Here is a 25,947-nt window from a genome sequence, read left to right as displayed (position 1 = left end):
TTGCTTTATTGCAAGGGTCTGGAACTGAACTGTAATATGTCCAAGATACGCTTGTATTATGTTATCATTATAATTATAATTTGCCTTGGATGGTGGTGGGGTCAGCTGAGGGCCATGCTCAGCAGAGATTTTGAGCCAATTGGACCCCCCCTTTACCCTGTGGTTCTTTTTATTCATTGGTTAGTTCTGGGATTCTTAAGTGGCAACTGGGTTTCAAGAAGATAAGTTCCAAAGTGCAAGCATTTATCAAGTCTCTGCTTAAGTCATGTTAGCTGATGGGCCATTGGCCAAGGCAAATCACCTGGGTGAGCAGGGAATCAACAAAGGAGGGGCTACACAAACAAGTGAACACTGGGAGGTCTGATTGACATGACAACCAGCAGAAGAAGAATCTACCATATTTCCTAAGCCTGTTTCCTCATCTGAAAGATGGGGTTGATACTAGTTTTTTATTAGGCTGCTTATCCAGAATAAATAATGGATATAAATCATCTATCATCATGACTAACAATTAGTAAGTCATCAAAAACTGTCTGCTTTTCTCTTGATCACTGACATTACTATTGTTATTATTCCTATCATATTTATCAGAGTATAAGGAGATGTGAGAGTGAAATAGCAGGAGACCCTGACCTATGGAGGAAGTCAGGAAACACTTTCCTGAGAAAATGGTATTTCAGCTGAGGTCCGGTAGATTAATTAAAAGCTTAGTAGGCTAGGTGCACCTGGGTGGCTCAGTTGGTTAAGCGAGCAACTCTTGATTTCAGCTCTGGCCATGATCTCAGGGTTGTGTGAAACAGCCTGTGTTGGGCTCTGTGCTCACTGTGAAGTCTGCTTGGGATTCTCTCCCTCTCCCTCTGCCCATCCCCTTTTCTCTCCCTCTCTCTAAAATAAATAAGTAAATCTTAAAAAAAAAAAAAAAAAAAAAAAGGTTTAGCAGGCTATAGGAGTAGGTGGCTAAGAGCATTCCAGGAAAGGAAACTGTGTGCAAGGGCCCTGAGGTTGGGAGGAGTCGGTGGCAACTATCACAGCCATGAATACAGATGATTATACAATATTAGCATTGCAAACCTAGAGATATTCTTAGGGTGTTATGAACTTTTAACATTTTCAGGGACCAGGGCAAGAGTATAAAGAAAGATCAATAGATATGTTTAAGTATTTATAAAGTTAGCTAATACACTATCAATATGTTTTATCCTCCTATATAATCAGAGTACCCCTGGTTCACCCTGGTGGGCTTCCCAACCCCAGTTCCATCCTATACCATGAGGGTGCACATGCATGTGGACCCCCTAGATTGCACATCCAAGGTTCTCCCCAGCAACAAATAGGCATTGCCCAGCTACCCCTCAGCATCCTTTGGGTTGTGTTCACCAACTATATGGTCTACTTTCAGGATGGACATAGGGAGAAAGGCGGTAGGCTATTCAAGGATGGCATTCTGGGGTCTTGGGTACCCAGAGTATGGTCCAGAAGGAGGTCACAGTCTGAATGGGCACCTCCCCTTGGTCTATGGGTTATCTGTCCCATAAAGAGTGGCCAATCAAAAGGAAGGTCTAGGGGGAGATCCTAAAACATAAGGCTCAAGGCAGGTCCCCTCACACCAAGAACAACACTGGCTATGGGAACCCAGGGAAAATAACCAAGGCCAGGGGAGGGGAGGCAGGGTCAGGGAAGGCTTCCTGGAGGAGGAAATGCCCGAACACAATATTTTCCAGTGGAGGAAGCATCTGCTCCAAAATTGAAGTGCATGATGTAATAAATCTAATGTTCCTTGAAATCAAATATGCAATGCTACAACTAAGTGACAGATGTTTTGGCTTTGCCTAAGAAGGCATTTCTCTTTTAACCCCTTTATTTGGCAAAATTATAAGTGTTCTGATCAACTGTGATTTCAGTTGGGAAGTCTTACTCTACTTGGTTCACATATGGCTTAGCAGACAGTAGTTAGGGGTCCCTGCACTCTTTTCTAAGTTGTTATCATAGGGATGAGAAGGATGTTCTTTTTTTTTTTTTAAGACTTTATTTATTTATTCATGAGAGACAGAGAGAGGAGAGAGAGAGGCAGAGACACAAGCAGAGGGAGAAGCAGGCTCCATGCAGGGAGCCCAATGTAGGACTCGATCCCGGGATCCCAGGATCACACTCTGGGCTGAAGGCAGGTGCTAAACCACCGAGCCACCAGGGCTGCCCAAGAAAAATGTTCTTAATAAGGAGTTAACTATGAAAAGAATTTTAATGACTCATACAATTAGATTTAACCCCAGTACTTTGTGTGAAATACCCATTCGCTAAGAGTATTTCTTAGGGGAGGGGGAAAAGATGATTGAGTGAATACAGATGGGAATGCAGAAATGTGAACATTGCACCACCCTTTCCCTTCTAACACGATGCTGACCGAAGGCCCTGAGGCCATCATTCACCAACACCCCCTCTCATCCCCAAGGTCAAGATAGCTGCCCTTCATCTTTAAGCCCTGGAATACTTGACAGAGGAAAGGATCTGTTCTAATATGTTTAAAATTTTTCTGTTGGACTTTGAACATGAGCATTGTACATTTGTTTGTGGAAGTCCCAGGGTGGGAAAAGTAAGCTACAATGACAAGATTAAATGCACTAAAGGGAGCCAGAAACTTTACATTTCTTATAGAATGATCTCAGTCATTTAGCCCTGGGGGAAAATGGCAATGTCAGGAATGAATTTACCAGCCACAGCCCAGAAGAGAGCACGGGAGAGTCCATGGCTGGAGGTGCGTGGGAGCAAAGGCCTGCGACTTTGCAAGTAAAGGGCAGCCTCCCAGGAAATTTCTTCCTAATTCTTGCCCTATCCAAATCGTACCAAGAAAGAAATAATATAAAGCTAGATGAGGCCAAAATATCTGGAATGAAGGAAAAGGAGAGAAGAGGAAAAAATGGACTCTAGAGTCACCACTTTGGAAAGACTGGAAAGAAAGGCAAAACCATCCACAGATATTCAATTTAGGGAGAGGTTATTATTATTACTGTGTTACCAGTAGTGAATTTCAATTGAGTGCTTACTGTGTGCCCAGAAGGACTAAAGTTTATACATTTGGGCTCTCTGAGGAATATATACACATTCTATGAGGAAAGTGCTGTTATCAACTTATTTTATAGATGAAGACAGAGGCTTGTAGAGGTTGGGTTCAGGGCGGGAGGGAACTTGATGGATTCATTTTGGACAGAGGGCATTTCAGGGACATGGGCTCTGAGAGGGGATCTCCAGGACTGTCACAAATCAGAAATGGAACCTGGTGGATGAAAGTGGGACAGGCAGGGGGAGATGGACAATGGGACACATAGATTTTCATTGTCTATTGTTTTGTGCCTTTTTGAGTTTTGAACCATATGAATGTGATATCTGTTCAATAAATAAAGATATTTTTTTAAATCAGAAATTGAAGTCGAGGAAAGGTCAGCACTGAAAAAGTGGCTTTGAGAGTCAGGTGGTATTGAAGACAAGGGTGTGGATGCGTGTGGGCAACCTCCAGAGATAGGAGCCCAGCAGTAATCAGTGAACCTAGATGGGAGAGATCCCTTTTTGTCATTTTTAATGAGCCAGGAAGAAGCAAACTTAATACTCTCTTGGGTCACAGCTCTGACTCTTGACAGATGAAAATTAACTCTGGGTTTGTGGAAGTTTTTAGGAGGCATTGGGAGACCCTTACCACCTGAGCAATCCAGGAAACACTTATCCTGAAGAGAAGGCCAAGGTAAACTTTTCTACAGCTAGTGAGAGTAACACGCAGGAATGATTCACAACCCCATACCTCCTAGAAGCAACTGGCTCAAGCATTTTAGTAAGAGGCCAAGGCAGCTATGCCACTGTGTGGAACTTAATTATGTATCACTTGGTTTCTTTAATGTTTCCTGAGCTAAGTAAGATTATTAAATGTTTTATGTTTAATCTGTACCTATTGAGAGCAGAGGTTGGGTCTGAATGCCCAGGAGAACCATTCCTTCAAGTTTCCAGCACTTCCAGCTCCCTGGCCAGCCTCTTGTCAGTACCAAATACGTGATGAATGGACTGGGAGAATGGAGGTGCCCTTTATGAGAAAGGGTTGTGTTGAGTAGGAGAGACAAATGAGAAGCACAGGACATTAAAGCTAACAGGCACCCGGGGGATGGGCGAGGCAGTGGTTCTCAACTTGAGCATGGAGGGTTCTCAACATGACCCTTGTCAGGGTCTCATGGAGGGCTTGTTAGGACATGGGTCCTGTCCCCAGAGTTTCTGTTCTGGGTCTGGGGCCTGAGAATTCACATTTCTAGCTTCCCAGATGATGTGATTTTATTTCACCACACAAGGACCACTGAGCTAGTGCTACCTGTTCATCTACAAAGGTGAAACTGAGGCCCAGGGGTTTACATAACTTGTCCTAGATCCCCTAGTTAATGGCAGAGCTGGAATTAGAGTCTTAATCTCTCTCTTTCCCTCATCTTTAAATATATCAGCCTCTGTAACCTAAAAGTAGGAACACTCTCTTTTCATAAACACGGGGCAGTAATACTATCAGGAAATTGACATTCAAATAATACTGTAAGCTAATCTAATATAAACTACTAATAACAGACCTAATTTGAATTTTTTCAGCTGTCCCACTAGTGTCCTGAGGGTCCAGGATCCAATCCAGAGTCACACAAATTTAGTTGTGATGTCCTGCTTCAGTTTTCTTCAATCCGGAACGATCCCTCAGTTTTTCTTTTGGGGAACTTGATACTTTTTTTAAAAAGATTTATCCATTTATTTATTCATGAGAGACACAGAGAGAGAGAGGCAGAGATGTATGCAGAGGGAGAAGCAGGCTCCTGGAGGGGAGCCTGATGTGGGACTCAATCCTGGGACTCTGGAGCAGAAGGCAGACGCTCAACCACTGAGCCACCCAGGTGTCCTGTGGGAACTTGATACTTTTGAAGAGTAAGGTCCGTTCTTTTGAAGACTTCCCTAGATTTGGGTTTGTTGGATGTTTTTTCTTGATTAAATTCAAGTTCTGCATTTTTGGTCCAAATCACATAGGAGAGAACTTCTCATGTCTTCTCACTTAAGACATCATACATGGAGGCATCACACATGGAGGCATTTGTTCCATTTCTGGTGATATGAACATTGATCACGTGGTTAAGATGGTGTCTGCCAGTTTTCTCCATAAGAAAGCTTCCATTTCTCCCCTCCCTTTGTTATTAATAAATATCTTGTGAGGAGATACCTTGACACTTTGTAGGTATATTTCTCATCACACTTCACCCACTAATTTTATTACCCATGAGTGACTCTCACCTGAAGCAACTCTTAATGTGGTGGTTGCCAGGTGGCAATTCTCTAATTCTATCCTTTCTCCTACATTTATTAGTTAGAATCCTACTGTAAGGAAAATTTCTCCTCCCTCCTCATTCATTCATTCATTCATTCATTCATTCATTCATATGGTCATTCATATCAGTATAGACTCACTCATGGATCCTTTTTTATTCTACAATCCATATCTCTTGCCATGTATTAGTTCCCTTTCTACCATATGGCTCTGCTGCTTATAATACCGTTATTTCAGAGATACTTTACTAGTTTATCACAGTGGTTGAGAAACCAAATTGAATATTTTTTTCAGACCATAAACTTAGTGATAGACCTCCTCTTTCTTGCCTGTGAAGGCTCCAAGCTCGAACCCAAGGAACATCAGTAGTCTTACAGGGTGCCAGAGCTATTGCTCTAAGTCATATTTTCCAGGGTTGTAACAACAATTTTTTAAAATTTTGCCTTAAAGCCACTGCCTTCATCATCCCCGACCTACCTTTAATTCCTCTTAAACCACCTGTGTAATGAGCCTAAGGATTATATTATGGTCCTCAAGGTCAGATATGGGGACGGGGCAGACAGAGCTGCTCATAGCCAAACCTAGAATACTGTGAAGGAAAAAACTACCTTACATGGCAAGCTCTCTCTCTCTCTCTCTCTCTCTCTGTTCATCCTCCCACTCCATTGTCCCTGGAGTACCAGAAGGAGGGACATTTGGCATGCATTGGTATTTGGTTGCATGAGTCCAAAGGAAAATGCCAACTCAGAAGTAAATATTTCCCATTTTGGACTACTAATTACATTATATGATTAAAAAGAAACAAGTGTTTACCACATCCTTGATTTCACCATCGTGTCATTGTGCAACAAAAATAAATCCGCAGTTCAGCAGAAGCAAGATGTGACTTAAAAAAAAACTAAACATTTTTTTGTTTTAGAAACAGATACGGCTGACTCAGAATCACATAGAAATGAAAAATTTCATTTTGAGTGCCATACACCTCTGTCCTCTAAGATATATTCCAAGGGAGATTCCTCTCAGGATTTGGCCATTTATGACGAGTATCAGAATTCTCCAAGAATACGACCTCAGAACTGAACCAGGTTGAGTTGGAATGTGGGATGCAGTGGTTCTCACCCTGTGCTGATACTACCCCCCAAGGGACATCTGGTAGAGGGTTAATGCATTTTTTGGTCACTGCAATTAGTAGAGTAGGGGAGCAACTGACATTTCATGGGCAGGGGCCACCACGTTAATTACCTTGCCATACATAGGACAGTTCCAGACAGCATGAATTGCCCTGCCCCAAATGCCAATGATATGTCATAGAAAAACAATCAAAGAGTTTCCCCAGGGATTTAGATTAAACCAAGATTCCAAGTCATTTTAACTGCTTTCTTGAAGAGTTATAACTCTAGGTGCTGTTGGCTGTAGCCATCATGTACTTAGTGGATCAAGGGATAGAGCGTGAGTCTGCAGTGAGAGAGGATTGGCACAGGTGTGTGTAGGAAGAAACAGGGAAAAGTGATGGAGTGAGACTCCTGCTCACACTCGTATTCAAGCTGCTGGCTCTTATTGAGATTCGGGCCCATCTATGATCCTGTTACCTACAAACAAGACTCTTAACTTCAGAGAGACTGACTGCCGTCTTCTACCACACAGACTGAGCAACAGAGCAAGTTGAGGAAAAAGGAAAGCAGAGAGAAGCAGAGATGTACCACTGGATGCTGCCTGAAGGCTTTGCACGGTTCCTGGTCAGTTTCTGAGCCCCAGCTGCCCCTGGACCCATCAAATGTGGCCTGAGAGGTAGATCCTAGGGGATGGGAACTCTCAAGAAGGAGTGGGAAGTTCCAGAAGCAGCAGCAATCTGGGCAGCAAATGGTTTGAGTCTACTGCACCTGCAGTTCGAGGTCAGCCCAGACTGAGCCCGGAAATCCATTCCGTGGAAAGGATCCACATGAGTTTGAATTAAACAAAGCTGTTTAGTGTGGACTTGACTGCCAGGAGGCTGCATCTATGCATTAGGGGTCAGTAAAGAAATTCCCATGTGCTGGTGAAAAAAAGAAAAGAAGCCACTTTCTTTAAAAGGAACACAAAAACAAAAATAACCCTCATGCTCAAGGGAAAATCATCTCTTAAATACTAGCTGTGTTTTCTTAACTAGCTTTTGATCTGCTCGAGTAGGACGGTCAAGTTAGTGTTGAGGATGGGAGGTTTCATTTCTGTTACTATTGAACTTGATGAGATACGGAGGAAAGTTGTGGTTTCGTGGTGGATTTCTGTGGGCTGGTGCTTACCTGCATGGCAGTAGCTTCTTTAACTGACAGAGAGATGATAGGGGGAGAATATCATTCCAAGAAGTTTGGCTTTGTTAGCCAGCAAATCACTTAACAGCAACAAAGGTACAGCTTCAGCAGAGCTGGTTGCCGTGAGCACCTGCCATTTACAGGCGGTGGATACAGGCAAATGAAGGAAATGTGGTGGGTGTCACAATGTTCCGAGGCATGGCTTGGGTGTGAGATCCGAAATTCTCTTTGCAAGGCTTCCATCCCAGGCTTGCGTTTCTTGGATTTCAGAAATGATGCTGGGATTGATCGCCAGCACTTTTCACCCGTGATTATACCCTTGCTACCTCCCTTCCTGTGGTTCCCTTCACAGAGTCCTCTCACGCTTAGGGCTCTCAACACTGAATTAGCTTCAGAATTGGTTGTGTTAACACACAAATCATTAAAAAACTGTATCTCAATTTCAGGAACCGAAAGACTTTTTAAGAGGAGGCAAAGTCAAGTCTTGTGAAATACTCTTCCGATGAACCCCCTGCAGCTAACTAAGGGAAGTGATTTCTTCTGTTAAATGTCTCCAGCAGCGGAGTTTCAAAAGTTCAGTCCTGTGTGCTGTTGGACCCTTCCAAGCCTGGAAAGCTCTAGACTCACAGGCGAGAAATAGCATCTGACACATGGCGGGCAATCAGTAAATGCTACCTGAACTGGACTGACGCTGAGCCCGAGTTCTTTTTTTTTTTTATTTTTTTAAGATTTTATTTATTTATTCATGGGAGACACACAGAGAGAGAGAGAGAGAGAGGCAGAGACACAGGCAGAGGGAGAAGCAGGCTCCATGCAGGGATCCTGATATGGGACTCGATCCCGGGACTCTAGGATCACACCCTGGGCGAAAGGCAGGCGCTGAACCACTGAGCCACCCAGGGATCTCCCTGAGCCCGAGTTCTGAGCCGATTTGTGCTGTCAGTTCTCAGAGTGAGCTGGCCCTCGTTCTTTGCACCTGTTACAGGAGAACTATCTACAGAGGAAGGAGGTCCCTTTCAAGTCTAAAATCTCTGAGAAATAAAATGTTTCATGGTGCGGTTAGTATTCGGAGCCACTTCTCAAGGCCTATGCCTCACTTTTTGAGCATTAGTTGTACTATGGTCCCGTGCACTCCCCAGTCTGCTATTGCATGCCCCCAGGCCCTCTCTCTGATCCTTGAGCAGGCCACGTTCTCCTGCCCCTGGGAATTTGCTCTTGCAGTTCCTTCTGTCGGGGGTGCTTTCTTCCGGCCCAGGCTGGGTGCTTCTCACCGCCTGGGTCTCAGCTGAAATGCCGTCTTTTAAAAGAAGTCCTTCCTGTTGAGTTATCTAGAGTAAGCATCTCCCCCAGTCTGACACTTTCCATTACGTCATCCTGCTTATTTCCATGCGGTGTTTATCATAATATATATGTTTACTGGCTTATCATAACCTCCCCCTAAACTACAAGGGCAGGGAATTGTCTATATTCATTCCCGCGCTATCTTCAGAACCAAGCTTCCAGGAATCCATATATATGTAATGCCTTTTCCAAAATAGAAAAGGCTGCTTCTTCTTCTGAGAAGGCCCAGACGCTTGCTGGATGCCTGGTTTGATGAGCTAGGCAGGCATGGGCTGTATTTCAGCCCTTCCTGGTCCCTTGTCCAGGTACCCTTGTTCAGTGAACAACCTATACAACTGTGCACTATCTCTGCCCAACACCATGCAAAGTGCCTGCAGTTAAGAGAAACATTAATATCAATTGGATGAATAAATCAACTTTATTGAGGTTTAATTTACTTACAATAAAATGCACTATTTCAAGTGTTCAGCTAGATGAATTTTGACAAAGGCATGTACCCACGTAACCACTACCACAACCAAGATATAGAAATTCCATTATTCCAAGAAGTTGGCTCATATCCTTTTGCAGTTGTCTCTCCTCCCACACAACCCCTCCTACCCAGCCTCAAGCAATCATTGAATCTTTTAATTTTATTTAGTTATATCTCATGTCCTTGCAAAAGAATTTTTAAATGGCCTTAAAAGGGAATAAATACACCAAAATCAATAAAAGTGGGAGAATAAAGAGAAGCAAGAAAGATTAAGAGGAGCAAGACAGATATCCCAACTATAAGGGTTGATAGAGCGTCTGTGAATGGATTTCAAGGCTGAGGCTTGGCCCCGGCATCCATATAGCCAAGGCAAAGAAGGAAAAGTGGTATTTCAATTACTGAGAGCAAAAGCATTTCATTTGTCTTAGGGGAGATGAAGTTTCCCGAGCACAACAGTCTGAGATATTCCTCACACTGGTCATCAGAAGGAGGATTTTGGAGGATGCTCTGAATGGTAGCTTCCAAGAGTTTCATGGCAAACACAGCAGGAAGTCCTTGTCTATTTCTTCCTGACAACCTTCTGTAAACACTCTTATAGCAAATATTAAGGTACCTCTCCTAAACAAGATGATTTCTTTTTTTCTTTTAAGATTTTTATTTATTTATTCATGAGAGACACAGAAACACAGGCAGAGGGAGAAGCAGGCTCCCTGTGGGGAGCCTGATGTGGGACTCGACCCCAGGACCCAGGGATCATGACCTAAGCCAAAGGCAAACGCTCAGCCACTGAGCCACTCAGGTGTCCCAGCCAGATGATCTTACTGTTTTTGTTTTGTTTTGTTTTGTTTTTGTTTTTTTCAGGAAAGTGGGGTGGTAAACAATTCAAGGTTATCTTCTCTTTTTTTTTTTTAACGTTATCTTCTCTAGTGAGGTCTGGAACTCAGCAATCCTTTATTTTCCTGATGGGCAGAGCTTTTTCTTTGAAACCCAGGTGGGTATGTGGGCAGGTGGGAGGTTTAATGCTCAGTTGTGAAACTTAAAAGAGCCTGGCCAGAAGCCCTGTCTAGATCAAAGGCCCCCCAGCCCTGCCTGGAGCTGTGCTGGGAGTGGGGCATGTGTCTGAGGAACAGCCAGGATTTTCTTAAGGAATCAGTTTTGGACCTGGGCCAACATGAGCCAGGGCTCCTTGAGGTGCCAAACTTCTACACTTGAACATGAAAGGTATTGTGGGCAAGTGTCGACAGACTCGCATCACAGACATAGACATTTCTTAGCAATATTTTTGGGAGTCTGAGTTCTAGGTCATCCCACCTTTGCCTGTTGATGGGTCAGTGAGGGCCTGAAATGAATACCCTCTTCCCTGCTGGATTCTAAATCAGTTGAGAGATGAGAAAAAGGGGTAAGTTAGCTCACGGCCAACCTCCGTGTAGAACAGCCATTTATTTCTCTGTGGCGTGGCTTCCTCATCTCCAAAACGGAAGGTGGACCAGTGAGTGGGTCCTCATTAACTTTCTAAAATCCCCTTCACTCCCTTCAGCTCCTCTTGCTAAGCTTTATCTATGCTTCATCTTAAAAGCTAACTCTGAATTCTTTATGAATCCGTGCATTTCTTATAAGAGGATATCTTCACAGGAGTGATATTTGTCTCTTTGTTTTCAGACCCTGACAGCTGGATAAAGAGATTAATTCTACTTATTCTCTCAGGTTTCTGAGTCAGACCAAACAAAACAAGCAAATACAGAGAATCCCAAGTCATATTGGGTCATGTATCCCTTACTGTGGTTTAGACCCCGAAAAGCGACCTGAGGTTCTTCATCAGTCTGGTCTGTTTGTTGAGTTCAAGGTCATTTCGGGTTCAAGAGAATGCCATGCTGTTTTTCCAGCCCTTAAACAGCAAGAAAATGCAAAGCACATTTTGTAGTTGGGTTTTACGCACACAGGGTTCCAAGATAAACTCAATACATATGTTCTGATTCATTCACACTTTACTCACTAAATAACTATTTGATATCTAAGTAGGCTTCAGAGTTTTAACAAAAAAAATCTCTTCAAAGTATTCTTTCCTTTGAAACCAACACTCATATTTTCCTAAGCATAAGAATGAATAATGGCCAGTAGAGTTTGCAGATATTTGAAACATTGCCCAAACACAACTTTTTCTCAATTTCGATGTTCCTTCAAAACCTGTAATACACGTAATCCTAATTTTGAAAAAAGAAATACACATACACGGTGTGTGTGTGTCACCCATGTAGGTATGTGCCAGGAATTGTGCTAGGAACTTTACCTACAGTGTCACTACTATTTATGACAATGTTTAGAGTTAGGTATTACTTCTCTTGCATTTACAAGCAAGGAACCTGAGGCTTAGAAGGTTTTATGACTCCCCCCAAGGCCAGAGCTGACAGGTTGCAATGCCAAGATTCTATTGAATTCTCTCTGTTTGAATCTTCTTAGTTAATTTTGTTCAATTCAGCGAATATTTATCAAGGGCTTCTCTGTGCCAGGTGCTGTCCCAGGCCTGAGGAGAAAAACAAGGGAGGACCTTGAGATGTTCCCAGTAAAGGACTTCTTATTTTTATCCTTGAGCATGTGATTGGAGATGGCAAGTAAATGGGGGCTTTATGAGGCTGCACCAGTTAGGACATGTTTCTGTGTGGTTGGAAGTAACAGGGAACCCGACTCAAACTGCCTTAAATAATAAGGAGGTCACACTGTGGCTGAGAGTAGTGGTTATCCCCTAACATCCATTTTTTCTTTTACCAAGAGCTTATACTTGTAAAAATACTCTAAGTTTTAGCCAGGCATATGGCCCCATAGAACAAAGACGATATTTCTCTGGGTGCCTGGGTGGCTCAGTTGGTTAAGCATCCAACTCTTAGTTTTGACTTAGGTCATGATCTCAGGGTCATAGGATCAAGCCCAGTCTTGGGCTCCTGCTCAGTGGGGAATCTGCTTGAGATTCTCTCCATCTCCCTCCCTCCCTCTCCCCCCCACCTGCATGTGCATGCACTCTAAAATAAATAAATAAGTCTTAAAAAAAAAAAAGGACAACATTTCTCAGCCACAGCTGAAGTTAGGTGTGGCCAATAATGAATTACTGCACATACACAGAAGTGCTATGTACACTCTCTGGGAAATGGGTTTCCCTTTTCTCCTTGCTGACTGGATTCAGGTGTGATGGGAGTTGCTGGCGCAGCCACCTTGGGCCACAGGGAAATAAATTATGTGTTAAGATGGCGGAGCTACTGCACATAAGGCTATCCCTGGAAATATCTTCCTGGACCTTTTTTTTTTTTTTTTTTAACCTGAGAAAGAAATAAACCTTTAGCTTGTTTAAGCACTGGTATTTGGAGTTTTCAGTTACATGCCACTGAACCTAATCCTAACTCATTTATTTACATAGCTGGCAGTCCGGAGGTAGGGAAGGCTTCAGTGTTAGTTTGATTTAGCCACTCAATGATAATATCAAGGAATCAGTTTTGTTCCAGATCTTTGTTTTGCCTTTGGTGTCAGTTTCATCCTAAGGCTGGCTCTCTTTCATGGGGCAAGATGACTGCTAACAAAAAGATGAATATATGCTTCCTTATCAATTTTCAGGGAAAGAAAGAATGACATCCAAAGACACTCTTGTCAAAACAATGAAGTTCCTTTCCCAGAAACCCTCTGACATCTTCTTGCTTTTCATTGACCTGAATAAGGTCAAATGCAGCCAAGAGGATGTCATGAACTGATTAGCTTAGTTTCAGCCAGAACCAATCCCTGTGGCAACGGGAGTTGGGCTTATACTAATTGTCCACTGGTGGAGGTAGAGTATCTTTTTCTTTTTTAATTTGGGATAACATACTAATTTAGGGTCAGAAGAGTCCATTCTTGGCATCGATGAATTTAACCTTCAGTTTGTACCATCTTTGAAGAGCCCCCAGTGGTTCACTGTATAAGCAGCAGCATAGCACTTTCCTGTGTGTTTGCTAAGAGGATTCAATGAAATAATGTGGCTCTCCCATTTCAGGAAATTTTCCTCCAGAGGCTAGAGGGAGTCATTTTACTGGTGAGTCCGAATGGATCCATGAAGTCCCCAGATAAACACCTTGGAAATGGGCAGAGCTGTCAGTATTACCTCCTCTCCAGGTGGTGTGACCCAGGGAGGGCTGCCTGAGAATTTCTCCTCTAGCTGCCCAAGAGCCTCCCTCCTCCAAGGCCTGTAATTCCTAGAATCCATATTCTTTGGGATTAAAACATCTTTTCAGAAAGTCCCCATTAACCTTGGAGGAGACACACCGAATCTCAGGACGAATAGGTTGATCAGGTTAATTAGAATGCTCACCACCTCCTCTAACACCAGGGACACTGGGCCAGTGGGCAGTTGGGTGTTGTCATAGAAAAAGAAAAAGTTCCTGGGTTCTGCCTAATCAGAGAGGGCAGGGTAGGATATCAAAATGGGGTTCCTGAGTCCCTGGCCAAGAGAGGAGGGGGAGATGACCTGGAAGTGGAGATAGTGGAGGAATATCAGAGTCAATTTCAGTGACTTAAGAGTTTAGCTGAGGGCTAGCTCCATGCAATCTTTTCCGAGCGACAAAATAGTTAGCATTTGATTTTGTGGCTACTGAGAGACAACAGCTCTATTACTTCCTCTCTTGGATGCACCAGTGGTTCCCAGAATCTCTGAAGCTTTGATTCCTCCCCATCCATCTGGCTTGTGGCATGCCCACATGGCTCGGTACTCAGCCTCATTACAATGACAGGACTCCATTAGTCACCCCAAAATGGAAAGGAACAACCAGAAGGAAGGCATTCATTCAGTACAGAAATCACATCAGAGAAGGAGTGAAGCCAGAAACACTGACCTGAAATAGGGTTAGGGGGAGCTAGGTACAGTGGAAAGGAAAAGGGCTTTTCCATTATTTCCAACCAACTCTAAAAGCAATTCTACAATAAATCTCCTTTTTCATTAGTAAGTTCATTAGGGTAATGTCTTCCAACAGGTCCTCAGTTCAGTGGCTTATTTAAGCTTATCACTTAAAGCCATTAGATATTGGGTACTTAATCCAAAACTGTCAGGATCTGATTTATTTTTCTTTAGGGCCGTTTCTGAAGTTCTTCTGAAATGCTTGGTCTCACCCTCACATCAACACTTCTTCAAGTGTCATCCCTGGACCATTCACATGCAAATCACACGGCAGGGGAAAGGGTGGAGGTGGTGGTGGTGGTGATGGTGGTGGTGACTGAGTGATGAAAATCTTTATCTCTGAGCTCCACCCAGCATCTCCTTAACCAGATTGTGTGTAGGGCCTAGAAACCATCCTTTTAAGCCAGCAAGTCATGTGATTTTAATATACTCTAAGGTTTAAGCACACTGATTCCTAGAGAGTGCCAATAATAATACCTTACAATTTATGAGGCTCTCTGCTTTACAAAGACTTGTGTATAATATCTCAGTTGCACCTCACCACATGCCTCCGGGAAGATTGTGAGAGCAGGTGTGATTATTTCCGTCTTATGAAGGAGAGGCCTCAGCTCTGTACCTTCAGGTAAGTTACACGAGGTTACATACTCATCAATGGGGTGCGAGGACTCTAACTCCGGTCTTGGAGCACAGAGTTGGGTGCTTTTGCCATTAGCCTGAATGGTAACAACATCCTGATTGATTAAGCGTGGAACTCGGAACTCTGTCTTGGGCTGCTGTCTAAAAGGAAAGAAAAGAGTCAGTCTGGCAGCCACAGGAAGAAGCATCCTTTGTGGAAAGAGAAAACAAAACTACAAGAACTTGGAAAATGTCAATTACCATACTTATAGTCATTAACGGTCTAATCATAATGTTAAATGTGTTCACTACAAGTATAATATTTACTTTTATTACGTATTTAAATTTGACTTGGTTGACTCAGTTGGTCAGGATCATTGAATTTTCACAATAGTGAATCATGTGCTCCGACATTCCATTAGGTGAATTCTAGCTATACTCATTTACTTTTAATGATAATGATGTTGAATGAAAATCCATGTGACTCAAACCTGAGTCAAGGACTCAGGAATTCATTCATACCTAGTTTCCTTTGTCAACAACCCGTGATTCCCGATTTCATTCTGAAATTTTAGTGGAATGAAATCTGAGAAACTAAAAAAATTCTATCATGAACCGCCATTTGGTTCAGTCGAAATGATCAGCCAATTCAAGCCCGCTAATGAGACACTCGTTGGCAATCAGTTTTACAACCAGTGTTAGGTGAGTAATCCTGCTGAACCCCTACACACCTGTGTGATGGTTAATTTTATGTGTCAAGTTGTCTGGGTCACAGGATGCCCAGAGGTCTACTTAAACATTATCTCTGGGTATGTCCGTGCGTGTTTCTGGAAGAGATAGGCATTTGGATTAGACTGAGGAAAGCAGATCGCCCTCCCTAATGTGGGTGGGCATTAGCCAGTCTGTTGAAGAACTGAATAGAACCAAAGAAGTGGAAGAAGGGAATATTTGCTCTCTGACATTGTCTGCTGGAACACTGGTCTTCTGCTGTACTGGGACTGGGACTTACATCATCTGCTCTCCTGGTTCTTGGACCTTGGGGTTTAGACTGAAATGACACTGGTTTTCCTTGATTTCCAGCTTACAGATGACAGTGGGATTTCTCACCTTCCTTATTCATGTGAGCCAATTCTTCCCCACTGTGCCATATATATAGAAGGAGGGAATGTATATATACACATATGTATATTATATATAATATAATAACATAGATGAAATGTATATCATATATGAAATATTATTTTATATATCTCCTATAAAATATTTTATTTATATATGAAATATATTTTATATATATGAAATACATGTCTTTTTTTTAAAGACTTTATTTATTTATTCATGAGAGACACACAGAGAGAAGAAGAGACACAGGCAGAGGGAGAAGTGGGCTCCTCGCCGGGAGTCCGATGCAGGACTTGATCCCCAGACCTGGGATCATACCCTGAGCTGAAGATAGACACTTAACCGCTGAGCCACCCAGGCATCCCATATAAAATATATATCATATATAATTTATATATATATATATATATACATATATATATATATCTCCTATATGTGTATCTCTTACTGGTTCTATTTCTCTGGAGAATCCTAACACACCATGTAACCCTAGCGCCCTCCCCCCTTTTCACCTCAAAATTTCCCTGGCTGCATTGTAGGGTCAAATGGGTCACATTTAGCCTTGCTCCCCTTGCCGGCTATTGGATTTCTACCTCCTGCTAAGGAGACCAGGGTTGTGGGTTGGGCCTCACAAGGAACTGCTAGCTTGGCTTTGTTTTATGCCTTTAGGCTCAGCTCTACTTCACGGGGCAGCCACTTGTGCTGTGAGAGAGCACAAATGGCTGGTTCACTGGGGTGGGCAAGGCCCGAGCCCTTCTCAGCATTGCTTCAGAAAGCAGTCTCTAGAAAGACCCTACAGAAGCTGAGTAAGTCCTTGGTGAACTTGGGCTCTGCATCACATTCAGTGAAAAATGCATATTATGCTGCTGGGCTTACACCACTGTAATTAAGACATTTTGCTAAAAAGTTCCTAGTGGATTCATTATGGCTGGTCCTGAGTTAGAATGCATCCGAGCCATTTTGGGGGCAACCTGGGTACCATACGTGACTGTATTTCTCTACGTGCTGGGCCAGGCTGTATATTTTGGAGGGAATATTTTGTCTAATCTTCTGTGTTTTTTTATTTTAATTTTGATTTATCTTGGTACCCAGAAATCTATCTGGCCTCCACCACTGGGATAAATATACTAGCCCATTTTCTAGTTTTCAAAATAGTTGTTTAATAATCCTTTGAACCACCTGGGTTTGTCAAAACGTATGATGCATGGAATAGGTATGAACTCTTCCACTGTGCTCTAGGTACTAGAAATATCACTTTACTTTTCTAGCTCAATATTGACTCCCTGAACCCAGTAGTAGGGGCTCCTCCCTGGGTGGAGGTCCTTGCCGTCCGTGGGCTCTCCCGGGGTTGTTGCAGGCCCTCAGGGTTCACTCGGTCTACGAGCATGGGGAAAGAGGCCTCTGTCAGTAACCCATTTGGTCACTGCAGATGCTCCTTGGCCAAACTCACATGGACCTCCTGAAGGCTAGTAGGCCCTGCGGCTACCCCCTCCTCACCAGGCCAGATGGCCTGCAGCTTGATGTAGGGCCCTGACAACATCTATGCAGCCATCCCCCATTCAAAGTCTCGCTGCCTCCTGGGTGCTGGGGAGGACCCTCTCCTCCGAGAACCCTCAAACTGGAGAACCAACCACTCTCTGCCTGGCATCAAGCCTCTTTCCAATTCTAGACACCTTATGGCCCCCAATCCCACCCTCGCTCCACCTCCAGGCTCCTTCTGCCCGGAAGCCAGTCCTGCCAAACAAAGGCTTGTCCCTAAACACTAACTGTGTCCCTTGGGAACCAGGAACACAGGAACACAAAGCCTGGCTGCCTTTTCTGAGGGGGTTAGGGGGAAAATTCTGCTCAGCCTTTGCTGATGAGCCCATAGCAGGTGGCAAAAAAAAAGGCCTCCACAAAAACAAATCACAAAAAAAGGCAAGACACCAGATACCTCCTCAATAATTCACTCCAAGCATAAATATATATGCATATATAATTATTCCCCCATTTTCCTATAGTTTTGCTTAAATAATATTTATTTTTTTATTATTATGATACTGCTTGTGTTCTCTTTCTTCCCCTAAAATATTTTGTTCCCCAAACTGTTGAATCTATTTCTGAAATTTCCATTTTTTACAATTAGTGACTTCCCCCCCCTTCCTGTTTTGATGGTAATATTATATAATTTTCATAAAGATTTTGTTGTTGTATGCTTCAAACTCTAACAGGATTTCATCAATAAATTAAAAACAAAGATTTTGTTTTTTTGACTGCTCCTTGTTTTGAATTAATTTCATGTTATTTGGCAAGTTGTATAAATTATTTTAGGGGTACTTAAAATTGCATTAAGTTCACATACTAATTTAAAATATATTATCTTGAAAAAAATAAAATCTATTTACCACATTTTCTTCTTAGCCAGAAGCAAGGTAGATTTTGCCATTTTCCCCCCTCCCTTTATTTGTCCTACTATGGTGTTTTCCATTTCTTTCAATAAGATAAACTTTTTTAATTCCAAGTTGAGTCAATCCTCAAGAATTTATGTTTTTTGTCACTGTAATAGGATGGAATCACTTTTTCTACGTGTACCACTAGTATAAAGAATAGCACCAAATTTTGTGAATTTGTCTTAGACTCCCTAGCTCTCCATTTACCTCTTGAATTTCATAAGTGTATAATAATATCTCCCAAAGATACTTTGATTAGTCCTTTCCTGTCTAGATGCCTCTGTTTCTTGCCCTTCTCAGAATGTTGTTGTCACCACTGTAATACCATGCTGAGTATTATGATGGCAGAGGGCACATTCATTGGCTTTGTTTCTGCTTTGAAGGGATTCTCATTTTGTATAATACTGGCTTGTAGTTTTGGTTTCTTAAAGGAAGAAACTTTAATACAGAAGCCCTTCTAGTGAAAATATTTAGAGTTTTCAAAAGGAACCAATGTTGATTTCATTTGAATTATTTCTTGGTATCTATTGAAATGATGAAATCATTTTACAAATTTTTCCTATTAAAACCTATCCCTTGAATGGAGATGGAGACAATGCAGTACTATCTGGATTCAGCTCACAACTCAAAGTTTAAAGAGTAAAGAAGCAAGCCAGTAAACCAACCAGCAAACCCAGTAGCTCAGAAAGGCTAGACAGAAGAATGATCTATTGGGGAGTGTTTATTCTCAGGAGACCCACCACCAGCAGTCCTTTGAAAGGTGCTCAGAGAATCATCCAGACTACCGCTTGGCCCTCCCCACGTGCTCACGCACTTGATTGTCCTTGTCCTGTAGATTGTGGTCAGGCCTCTACTGGACCTTGAGAATGCCCCTCTTTGACAGTCTTCCTTGTTTTCAATGGAGCTTTGCAACAACCATGGTGCATTCTTTTCTGTCATTCAATCACAGGAACAAAAATTTTAGTTACTGCCTTATACTATGAACTAGCAATTGATGTCATACGAGGACTACTCTAAATAGCGTTGGGCCTTCATTACTTTATATACACTGAGAATGAATAATAAACAGTAGGTTTTGGGTAAGTGGATACTGGGAGAAATACTACAACTCTGAGTTACACAATTTTGGTTAAAAGAACTGTGTGATTACCTGATGAATTTTTTAAAAAAGATTTTATTTATTTGAGAGAGAGACAGAAAGTGCAAGAGAGAACAAACAGGAGGGGAGGGGAGGGGCAGAAGGAGAGGGAGAAGCCAAGTCCCCGCTGAACAGGGAGACCAATTCGGGGCTCAACCCCAGGATCCTGAGATCATGACCTGAGCTGAAGGCAGACACTTTACTGACTGAGCCACCCAGGTGCCCCTACCTGATGTATGTTGGACTGGACAGAGTATATTGTTCAATGGTGGAAACTTTTTCTTTCTAAGTATTTTGTAAAAGAATTCCTTTTTTTAAACAAACAAACAAGCAAACACATATCAAGCTGGCACAAACTGGAAAAGGTTTTAACCCACAGTCAGTGAAGGTGAGGGCAATATGACAATATGTAAATGCACATGGTCAATTACCCAGTAATTCCAACTATGAGGTACTTATTGTCATCTACAATAAGATGGATGGGCAACGTAGAAGAATATAAACATAATGTACTTATAAAAAATTTTGGAAATCTTAAGTATGTCTACAAAAATGGATTGATTACAAAACTTATGATACATTCATTTAATGGAATTCCATGCAACTGCTAAAGAATGAGGTAGATCTTCAGATCCAGGTAAGAAAACACACAAGACATATTAAATGAAAAAACAAGGTGGGGAACACTAGGTACAGTATGCCCTTACTTGTGTATATATGTTTTTAATGGCATTAGCTTCTGTATAGATAGAAAAATTCTGCAAGAATACTATTTGACTATTTTACTATGAGAAAATATATCTATTATTATGAAAAAGTATTGTTCTCACTTTAATGCAATTTCATTGTAGAAGTTTTGGAAGACATAGAAGGATATCAGGGTAAAAATAAGAATTTCCCAGCCAAAAATAAGAATCACCCAGAACAATCTGATGTTTTCCCTTTTGGCATTTTTTCAATGCATACATACTTTAAGAAAGATTAACGCCACGATGCTCATAGTGGTTTCATCAATAGTCTCTCTACTGCTCAGTATCCTATCCTGAGTAATTTTCTATGTCATTAATCAATCATGAAGATGTTTTTCTTGAAGAATCCATCCTCTTCCTCTATCTCATAATTCAAGGCAGTTCTTGTTTGGCCTTTGCATGGCTGTGTAGCTTGGTGCAGTGGACTGAGAATAGGCTTTAGAATCGGAAGCCCTAAATTCAAGACATGCCTCTGCTGGTTAGTTGTGTGATCCTGGGCAAGTCACTTAACTGAATTGAACCACATTTTCACCTTTTGTAATATGGGTAAAATAAAAGCCAGCCCTACCTAGATGGTGGTGATATTATGAGGATTAGATGAGGTATCACAGGCAAAGTGCTTTTTGAACTGCAAATTCTGGTGAGAATCTCCCCATTGCCCTAGCATAGGCCCTCTGTGCCCTTCCCTAAGTCTGCTCACATAATCCTATCCTTACCTGAGTGACCGAGGTCCTTTGGAAGAAGCCCACTCAGCCGCAATGAAGACCAGACTCAGTCTCTGGGATATGAAGACTCACAGTCTGGACTGAACCCATGTTTCTAGCCTCATCTGCTGATCCCGCCATTTTGACGTGGCTCCAGTTCCTTCCATGCACTTTCACAAGGAAATACCCTCTCTAGGTAGCCCATTAATCTTGTTCACCTAGAATATTCTTTATTTCCCCTGTGCCTGCCAAAATCCTATGCATCCCTTAAGGTCTAGGTCCACTGTCAACTTCTTGAAGACATCCCTGACAGCCAAGGTAGAAATAATGGCTTCCTCTTGGGCTCACGTGGCACTTGGTATTGTTGATCTATATTCATTTATCACATGGTGCAAGAATCCTTTGACTCTTGGAGCACAAGTACCCCCTTTTGGGGTATCTGCCCATCCTAGGATTTATCTCCGTTTCTCCAAGACCTGCTTTCTTAATGCAGCAGCCGTGTTTAGCTATAGGTGACTGGAATAGGGTGAATCCCTGGAAGAAGATTCTCCTTTCTGGGACGTTGGAATTAATATTTAGGATGCCAGTCAGTGTGGCTGCAAGTGAGAACACGCACCTTCAGGATTCAAGCCTGCCTTTGTGGAGCAGCCAATTTGGATTCATCTGGGCCAACAGAGGTGGTGGACATCGTCTGCCGAGAAGATCCAAAAGTAATGAAGAGAGACCAGAGGCCATAAATTCCCAAAAAGAGAGAGTGACCGAGAAGAAATGTCTTGGTCCTGGGCAGCTGTCTAATTCAGGGTTTTCAGGGTTTCAGGGCTCCAGGGGCCCAGATGTGCTTTCAGCAGCTTTGGGCTCCATGAAGTATCTGTACATAGGTACGCATTACCTTCTAGTGGTTGAGCCTCTGCCTTTGGCTCAGTTCGTGATCCCGAGGTCCTGGGATCAAGTCCCACAGCAGGCTCCCCATAGGGAGCCTGCTTCTCCCTCTGCCTATGTCTCTGCCTCTCTCTCTGTGACTCTCATGAACAAATAAAATCTTTAAAAAATTTTGATATTTAGTCTATTCCGACCATATATGCTGAGATTTGTAAAGATTGAGGAACAAAACACTTGGGGCTGAGGGGGTGTGGAAGCTGGGCACCGAACATTTTTAGAAAGCTGCCCAGGTGATGGTGGTGGGCACAAAGCACAGGGAACCCGCCGGGAAAGGCTCCAAGGACTTGAAGTGGGCGATGCGCCTGGTTTTAGAAAAAACTCGTCTTGGGAGCTGGCCTGAGCAGCATGTGGGGAGGAGGCGGGAGCCCACCACCCACTGCCACCGTGGGCAGGTGAGGGCCGAGGGCCCCCCTGCACCGCGACAGTCACAGGATGGAGGGGAGGAGGACCTCGGGGACTCCTGTTTAGGAGACAAAACGGTCCCCTGGAAGTTTAAGGGGCAGTGACCTGAGGGTGCCCCCTGGGTGCTAGGAGATGCCTCCGGCAGACGGAGGACAGGCTGGGCCAAGCAGGTGGGGGGGCCGGGGGGCGAGGGGGGAGCAGGTGAGCCGGGGGAGCCGGTGCCCTGGGCCTCTGGCTTGCGAGGCGGTGCAGGGCGGTGCAGGGCGGCCCGGGCAGCCGGACAGACGCGCCGACCGCTGCGGGCCAGACCGGGGCCAAATTTGCACTGGGCCACCAGGTCGGGAGGTGGTTTTTATTTTTAGCATTTATTGAAAGGAGCCTCCAAAAAAACAAGGTCACTTTCCCGGCTCGCAAAGGTGTTATGGGTGTTGAAAGGAGGAGCGGGGCCCCACCCTGATCGCCTCGGAGATAAGGTGCCACGTGTGTCTCCCAAGCGCCTTGAAGTCAGGTGGCTTCTCTGGGCTCTAAAATTAGCAGAGCAGCTGCGCTCGGTGGGTGGCGAGGCCGAGGCTCCCTCGGGGACAACTAGGCCTTCCTACCCCGGGCTCTGTTTGGGCTCTGTTTGGGCGGGGAGGTCAGGGATCGAACAAGACTCTACTTCTTTGAAGAATTCCCCCAGGAGCTTGGCACGCCAGGGTGCCAAGCCAGGGTGCCACGCCAGGGTGCCATGCCAGGGTGCGGCAAGCGGGCAGCGAGTGGCTCCCCTTGCCAGGAGAAAGGGAAGGAACACGAGGAGGGGGTCCCAGGAAGGAGCCTCGTGAAAGGGTGACTTTTCAAGAACATGCACTGTAGAGGTGACACCCTTAAAGACAGGTGAGGAAACAGTTTGCACTGGAAGGGTCAGAATTAGGTCCGAAACTGAAAACGTGCTGTGGGGCTTTGTGTTTTGCACAGAAGAGTGCTATGGAAATGCTCTCTGGTTGTGGTTTTGACTCGAGTGGTGCAGCCTGGCCTCCGGTTAGGGCTCTGCTGCCAGCAGGAGGCATCTGGGGAGGGGGCCAGGAGGTGGGTGGGAGTAGTGGAGAGGAAACTTTTCAGTGCATTTCTTTATTTAAAAAAGAAAAAATACATATTTGTATAATATTTCTATATAAAAGCCAAACCTCAGAACAGATAAATGGCCAGGGAGGCTACTGACAAAATATTTCATTGTGGTTCTACCATCCCGGACCCTCCCCAACTTGAGCTTTGGTCTGTTGATTTTACATACCCAGAGGAAGGGCAGAAAATTGTAAGTGGCACGGTATAGGTATAGGACTCACCGTGGAACTAAAAAATTAATCAGTGACAAGCTGCCAGGGTATTATAAATCCAGGAGTATCGCTTCTGTGGCATTTGTCTCGGGATGCTTTTTCTACAAATACTCCCATAATCCCAGATAATCCCAAAAAATATGTAGTAGCAAGATTTAAAAGAGTAATCTCGCCTTGTCCTCTGGACAAGGACTTGTCTTAATGTCCTTCATTAGCACAAGGAATCCCCATTTTCTGTTCAGAAAGGTGCCACCCCCCTCCCCCCAGCTGTCTCTGTAACTGCTGGCTGTTGGTTGGGGATGTAGGGGTGGCAGTAACAGGGAGGTGGGGGTATGAGAGGAGAAGGCAGGTGGGATGTGACTGGAGCCAACACCCAAAAACACCCAAAAGGACAACTTTTGGGCTGGGTCTCTTGGATAAGTGTAGACTTGGGGAAAAGAAGCTTCCCGGGAGGCTGTGTCAGTTGAGCTAGGGTATGCCCAGATATGGGTTATTCTAGGGCAAGCCGTACCTGTGCTCTGAAACACTTCCCTTGCTTAGGATATTCTCTTTTGTAATCCCAGTTGTGTTTCCTAGTGAGTCCCTGGCTAAAGTAAGGTGTGCTTCCATAGCTAGGAGAGCAAGGGAGCAGCAGGTTCCCCCACGAGAGAGTTGCTGACAGAGTCCTGGCCAGGATGAGAACTGCAGGAGGAGGTGACTTCTGGGAGCAAGAATGTTGGAGGCAGGGACACCTGGGAGGCTCAGTGGCTGAGCATCTGCCTGCAGCTCAGGTTGTGATCCCGGGGTCCTGGGATTGAGTCCTGCATCAGGCTCCCCGCAGGGAGCCTGCTTCTCCCTCTGCCTATGTCTCTGCCTCTCTCTTGGTGTCTCTCATGAAATAAATAAATTAAAAAAAAAAAAAAAAAGAATGTTGGAGGCAGCTGGGATCGATGAGACCACCCAATCCTTCCTTTTCCTTTATACCTTTGATCTTGGCTTTTCCTAATTTTGTTCAATAGCCAAGATTCGGACCGTTCACTGTACTTTCATTTTTTATAGCTGGGAAAAGCTTTTATAAGCTTCCTCTCATGGCCAAGAGAAACCACTGGGCCAGTCCACTCTGGTGTCTCCCTCACATCTATTGAAGTGGCCAGGGCATCCCCAAACACCAGCCCCAGGCCCTGGAGCCAGGTCTCTCCCTTTTCTTCTGAGCTTCTCCTCCTCTAGCTCCTGCCTTGGATTCTTGGCTGCTTCCCTGTGACTTGGTTCAGTCCTTTTCTCTCACAGCTGACTTCAGGGTATAGGGCATGCCCAGTGGCTACGCATACTTCAAAGCTGCTTCTGGATAGCTGGAGCAAATCTCAGGCTCCTGGCTAGGTAAAGGAGAGAAATTTTCAAATATGCAGCTGACTCTGTGAATCACCTACAGGAATTCTTTACTGGGGATCCCTACAGAGCACCCACTGAGCACTTTTATAGGTGCTTGCTTTTCATCCCCTTAGATGCAGAGGCTAAAACACAAAACCAATGTAAGTTCAGAAAGGGGATGTATCAGTGTCTCCGCATATATCACCCATAATGCTCTTCATACCTTGACAAACTGAGAGCAATTTTGCCCTCACGTGAGGGCACAGGAATGGCACAGGCTGCATGTCTCTTCTGTGGCATTTCAGGCTCAGTTCACAAAGCCTCTTAAAGTGGTGGTTGGGGATATTTTGGAGATAACTCTCTAAAAGGAGGGTCTGAAGTGACTGCAATGCAAGCCGATGAGCTAGGCTCAGGAAGTCCACCCCCTCTTGTTCCTTATTTGATTAAACATTGGGAGGCACGCTCAGATCTCTATTTCTCCCATAGCGGAAAAGGAAGCCAGCATTTTTTGAGTAACTGGTTCCATGCGATGTGCTAAACACATTTCACAAATATATCTAGGTAGTTTAATCCTTGAAACAGTTCTGTGAGATAGGTGTCTGTGATCTCATTTTACTGATGAGAGCTCCTAGAGTCACTGTAAGGTGAAATAACCCTGCCAGAAGTTTGAGTGCTAGGGAGTGGTGGACCTGGGGTTCTAACTCAGCTTGCCTGATGTCAAGGTCCATGTGTGGTTGACCCTTGAACAACAAGGGTTTGAACTGTGCAGGTCTGCTTATATGAAGATTTCTTACAATATTGTACTATAGGTGTGTTTTCTCTTATAGTTTTCTTAACATTTTCTTGTCTC

At 43.8% G+C, this 25,947-nt stretch overlaps 2 long non-coding RNA genes across 4 annotated transcripts in view; one reads left to right on the top strand and one right to left on the bottom strand.

Annotated features, from left to right (window-relative positions):
- Positions 1 to 8,302, top strand: part of LOC144316205 (uncharacterized) — a 50,558-nt gene extending 42,256 nt beyond the window's left edge. Inside the window, exons 2-3 of the long non-coding RNA XR_013382061.1 lie at positions 6,974 to 7,065; positions 8,064 to 8,302. This is a non-coding gene — a long non-coding RNA (uncharacterized LOC144316205). The remainder of the gene's footprint in view (positions 1 to 6,973; positions 7,066 to 8,063) is intronic.
- Positions 8,303 to 9,357: 1,055 nt separating this feature from the next.
- LOC144316206 (uncharacterized) overlaps positions 9,358 to 25,947 on the bottom strand; it is a 54,713-nt gene continuing 38,123 nt past the window's right edge. For all 3 annotated transcript variants that reach the window (XR_013382064.1, XR_013382063.1, XR_013382062.1), the window contains 2 exons: positions 19,320 to 19,437; positions 9,358 to 15,116 (listed from right to left, as the gene is read on the bottom strand). This is a non-coding gene — a long non-coding RNA (uncharacterized LOC144316206). The remainder of the gene's footprint in view (positions 15,117 to 19,319; positions 19,438 to 25,947) is intronic.

Source organism: Canis aureus, chromosome 6 (assembly GCF_053574225.1).
Source record: "Canis aureus isolate CA01 chromosome 6, VMU_Caureus_v.1.0, whole genome shotgun sequence".
Lineage (NCBI taxonomy): Eukaryota > Metazoa > Chordata > Mammalia > Carnivora > Canidae > Canis > Canis aureus.
Note: the sequence above shows the minus strand (reverse complement) of the source record. Positions and strands in the feature narration are given on the sequence as shown.